Below are 5698 nucleotides of genomic sequence, written 5' to 3' on the forward strand. Positions count from 1 at the left end.
TGTACTAGGTTATAACCTGTGTACTACACAGGGCTGGGTACGGAACATTTTGAAATTAAGAAAATTTTATATAATTAAATACGAATTATATGTTTAACAATGTTTCATTTACAATTAGACATTAATTTCACTTGAGTAGATAGGCATGTCTTATCTATTTCTATACAACTATTCAAAACCTATAAACTAATTTCACTATACTCATTCAAGATCACCTGAAAATGGTAGTTATTTACAACTCAGGTATGTTAGAACTCGTGTAGTCATGTATCATAAGAGATGGCAATAAAATAAATTCAACAAACATTATAAGTGTGGCTGTTTTAGTATTTATAAAAAGATTTCACATGATTAAAATAGCTTTAAATGACTATAAAAGATTTATTTTTTTTATTTTTTATTTTCGAATAGAGGTTAATAATTAAATTGAGTTTTTTTTATTTGGGTTTAAACCTATTGACTTTTATACTCATATTTCAATCCAAAACCATCAAACAACTAAAATCACTTTCAATCTCAATCTACCATTCCAAAACTCATAAAACGATAACCCCATAAGATTCAAAAAAGAGTTACAAAGAAGGTAACAATGCTTATAATGCAATGACCAGAGCACAAAATTTCTTTTTACAAGGGGGGAAGTATAAGCACCGTTGGAATACATAATGTGGTGCAAATAAGTTTTACGGCTTTTGTACTTCGTGATCTCCAAAGCAGAAATTGAGTTTTTGATTTTAACGGTTCTGTGAGAGGCTGCTGAAAATTGAGTTGCCTACTAATTCTTAAGCAGACGGACACCAAGAGAATCCAGGTCATACATTGCCTGCAGCAACAGATTGATGAATACATGGTTAATAAAAATATACCATCAACAATAAAACATACAAATAATAGCCACTTTAATATATAAATCCAAGAAATTAGTAGTACCTTACGTATATTCTGAAACTGCACCGTGTGACCATGAAAAAGAGAAAGTTTTCCTTCTCTAAGATTTTGAAAACAGGGTCCAGAATCCGACAATATTAAACCCCTTATTATTTCATAAATAGTATCTCCAAGAGAGAAGATATCAACTTTGTCTAAGTGATTGTAGTTGTCATTCAAGATTTCTTCTGGCATGTATCTTGCATCACCTTAATTGATTGGTAAACTCCCATCAATAAGACCTGCACAACCAAAATCACCAAGCTTGTAAACAACATTATTCAATAAAAAAGTGCTGCTGCAATTTAAAAACAGTTAGGATAATAAATCGCAAGAATAATAAAATTTATAAGATTGAGAAAAGTAGAAAAACCAAGTGAACAATGCAAACATCCCTAGCGTAACAATGTAACATTACATATGCAGCAATGATAAAAACTCAAGAAAACACAGTTGAAACTTAGAAGAAATACATATGAGAATTCCAAAGCTATTTAAAAAAATTCCTAATATAACTAACTGCTTTGCCTTTTGCTTCTAACTTCCTTCATCTTTTTTTGTGATTTTGGACATGGCAATTCATCCAGCTAAATGAAATGGAAAAGCAAAAAAAATTGCAAATTAAAAACACTCTGAACTTAAATAGCTTGTATGCAACCTCTGTAAGAAAGTGAGGTTTTAAACTAATCACCCAAATCTCTTTGAATAAACTTACACGATTATTGCTTTCTAGATCTGATTTTTATACTCGGTGTAGGCTTCATTTTAGATGATTCAATCATTTTTCAGAAATCAATATTGTATCTTAAGTTCATTTATACATTCAGTTAGAAAATGTTTAGACCCACTACAATGAAGTCTAATTTTATTAATAATCTAGGCCTCACGGATTGATGTTCGTGTTTAATTTTAAGTGGTGTTCACTCGGTTATGTTTTCTCATATATGTTCAGATATGTGAGTGAACCGTTCGTTTATATTATTAAACAAACCGTTCCATTTGATATAAGTTCATTCGTTTGTTTATATTCGTTCTTCTATGCTCGCTTTCTCTTTATTCGATTATGCTTGTTATGCAGTTACCTAAAAGGTTTGATTAAATATAATATAGACAAAACAATACAACTACAAATTAAATCACTTCACTTTGGCTAAAATATTTGTAAAAACAAACATAAAAAAAAGCATTTAAGAAAAAGGGTCAGCATAAAAAAAAACCTAAATTATGATTAAAAGATGGAATTTTACTTATAGTTAAACCATTATGAATATGGTCTGGTCAGCAGTGCTCAATTAGCATAAACGCATTCGTAAGAAGGAAGTGATTAGCATGAGAGAATAAAATAAATTAGGGTTATAAACTTACTTTCAATTAGTACCGTGGAATGCAGGATTCCATTGGAGCAACCCAATTCTGTTACGAGATGAATACCCAATTTAGCCATTAATAATAATTCGATTAACTGCTGGTCCGTCTTCTTTGTTTTATTCAATATAACTAATGCAACGATGATGGAGGTGTGAGATCGATTTAGAATAGATATTGAAAATTGGAAACGTGAATGATGAAGATGGAGAACGGCAGGTATGGTATGGTGGTTGAGTCAGATTATCGGAGGTGAGAAAACAAAAACATCCTTCAACAACTGCTTGTAACTTCTCCTAAATTGTCGTTCTGGATTGTGGTGAACACATGTGTCATGATAATAGGAAGTGAAAAATAAAGAGGTAGGGCTGACAAGTGTCTCATAAAAACCTGTTTTATTATAATAGTAAATATTAGATATAATGGTTTTTAATCATGTGAACATGACATTATTAAATATTAGAAAAGATATCACTAGTCACATTTTCTTTTTATAATTATTTTTTTACTATTAAGATGAAGAGTAAAGTTAAAATACAAAGAGAGACAAAAATAAAAAGTGTGAGAAGTATTTATGACAAAAAAAACCCTTAAAAAAATTTAAAAAAAATAGTAAACAAAATCATAACTCAAAATATAAATAAAAAACGGAAAAAATTAAAAAACTAAAATGTTTTCTCTATCATTCCCGTTCAAAAAAAATATACAAAAAATAAAAAAAAATTGATGAAAAGACACAATGCCAAGATCAAAAACACAATGACGAAAATGAACAAACGACGCAATTATAACTAAAAAATACACAATAGATCGCAAAATTTAACACAATGCCGAACAAAATACAACACAATGTTGAGTAATATAACACAATATAAAGAAAAAAAGACACAATGTCAAAGAAAAAAGATACAATTAATGAAGAAATAAACACAAAACACAATGATAAACAAAAAGACACAGCGATTTTTTTCACTTATCAATGTGTTTTTTTTTCTTTTTTTTATGAGAACGAGAAAGACGGTGGAAACATTTTTGTGTTTTTACATTTATCGTTTTTTATTAAATTTTGAGTTATGATTTATTTATTTATTTATTTTAATTTTTTTGAGACTTTTTTTTTATGTGACTACAAATTCTTCTCATTTTTATTCTCTTTGTACTTCTCATCTTTCTCAATTTTTGTTTGTTATAAGTGTTTTGACTCATTTGTTAATCTATATGTAATCAAATATTATTTTAGAGAGGACGAGGCACTTATATGGATAGAGTGTATGGCTTTCAAACCATATGACAACACCACCCATGTGTGTAAGGTGCATGGTTTTATTCCATAGTAAATGTTTGTCACACAAAATTGATTCATAGTTAACCACTGAATAATTAAAATGAATTAATAAAGTACTAGGGTATTTGTGGGTATGTGTTGCTTGTAAGTTTGTGGTTTATGGGTAATTAACGGTAAAAATGAGTTTGCAGTACATGACTGACTAAGTTTGTGGTTATGGGTAAACATGTCCTTTTAAAATGAAGGGCTAAGTAATTCTACAATAAAAACGGGAAAGAAGAATATGATTTGTGACCTAAAAAAACCCATAAACTTTTTTAAAATTAATAATTAGATAAGTCATAAAAATAAAAAAAAACAAAAAAAGTAAAAAAAAAAAATTTCCTCCATCGTTTTCGTTCAAATAAACAAAAAATCATTGTGTCATTTTATTTATCATTATGTTTTTTGTTTATTTTCATCATTTTATCTTTTTTATTTCTCAACATTGTGTTATATTACTTAACATTATGTTATATTTTTTTTTTGATATATTGCATCTTTTTTATCCATCTTGTGTTTTTTATTTATTTTCGTCATTGTTTATTTTTCCTCGACATTGTGTCCTTTAATCTGAACGAGGATGAGAGGGAATATTTTAGTTTTTTTATTTATATTTTGAGTTATGAATTTTTTTATTATTTTTTTTGAACTTTTTTAGCGATTTTTTAGGCCACAAATTCTTTTTATTATTCTTAATTTTGTTACCTTTGGTATTTAACCTAACCCTTATATGAAATCTTTATCCTGTTTTCGAAATTCTTTCACAACAAAAACTTAATTATCTATTATCGAAATTCTTTTACCACTTGGCTCCGTGACTTGTTTTTTCCCAAAAGAGCTTCCTGTCATTTTCTGTCTGCGCCGCGCAGACCACACGCAGGCATTGCCCTTTGCAGACTGTTTGTTTTTTCAAAAACGTTTCATTAAAAAACGTCTGCACGTCTTCTTCCTGGTGCAAACATGGTTCAACCACTTATAGCCTCTTCTCACTCATCTTCTTAAAAACCATAATCTCATCCTGTCCTTTGCTGTATCACCTCCACTTGCCTGCCACCTCCCTTCCACCTCTGCCACCGTCTCCTCCACCCACCACGGCCACCGCCGTATCCTCCACCCACCACGGCCGCCACCGTCTCCTTCACCCACCACAGCCTCCACCCACCATGACTTATTTGCTGTAAAGATCAATCTTAAAATAAACCAAAAAAATATTAACCCTAGTTGAGAAATAGATGCAAGATACAAGATCGAGCAGGTGTGAAATTGTGTACATAAAGACAATTTTTGAAAACCATAATAAATTGGTTTAAATGCAAGAAAAAAAAGGTAAATACAAACCTTGATCCATAGCCCTTAAAGTCTTATACCTTTTTCTCTCTGGAATATTTTTGCAGGACATTTTACGGGTGTTTTTTGCTTACATCATGTTTGCAGTGATTGTCATCGGAGGTTTATGGTGAGAGATAACCTTGAAGAGAGAATATTGGTAAAAAATTTTGGTTTGCGGTGATTCCTTTCCTAATATGCAGGAAGGCAATTTACTTAATTGCCCTTTTTCAATCTAAATGATAAAATTAAGTTTGTAGAAACTGATTTGAACGTTTGTAAAAATTGATTACTTTGCATAATAGTTAATTTGTTATTAGTGTAATTGTTAGTAGTCTGTTGACGTTAAAAACAAACAGTCTTATTCTTGCAGACTGCAGAGGAGGATTGGTCCAACTCTTCTGTTGCAGATGCCTGCAGAGGTGGTTCGCAGACTGCAGAAATTTCGAGCTACAACACATGATACACTCCTGATACTTTCTTTACATGTTATGATACGAGTTATTCTTTTTTTTTTTTTTGTATTTGGGTTATAAAAAGGTTTTATAACCATGAAAACCCAAATTGTAATCTGAGTTTTTTTTTATTTGAGTTTTTCACAATACACCCATGAATTCAATAAGTAAAAAAGATTTGTTCTTTTTGTATTTTGGTTATTACAAACCAATTTGTGAGAATAGAATGGCTAAATCATCATTTTTTTGGGAACTCAACAGAAAGGAAGTTTCCGGGTATAGGTTTCTTTGTTTGCTT

The 5698-nt window shown here is 30.2% G+C and overlaps 1 long non-coding RNA gene across 1 annotated transcript; it reads right to left on the reverse strand.

Moving 5' to 3' along the window:
• Positions 1 to 504: 504 nt before the first annotated feature.
• Positions 505 to 2626, reverse strand: LOC143583840 (uncharacterized). The gene is made up of 3 exons (XR_013144252.1): positions 2293 to 2626; positions 931 to 1169; positions 505 to 823 (listed from the first exon to the last, which is right to left on the reverse strand). It is a non-coding gene; the product is annotated as an uncharacterized LOC143583840 (long non-coding RNA).
• Between the last annotated feature and the right edge of the window lie 3072 nt (positions 2627 to 5698).

This window comes from Bidens hawaiensis, unplaced genomic scaffold (genome assembly GCF_021521415.1).
Source record: "Bidens hawaiensis isolate Kalapana, Puna unplaced genomic scaffold, B.hawaiensis_p1.1 tig00032559_1, whole genome shotgun sequence".
In the NCBI taxonomy this organism is placed as follows: Eukaryota; Viridiplantae; Streptophyta; class Magnoliopsida; order Asterales; family Asteraceae; genus Bidens; species Bidens hawaiensis.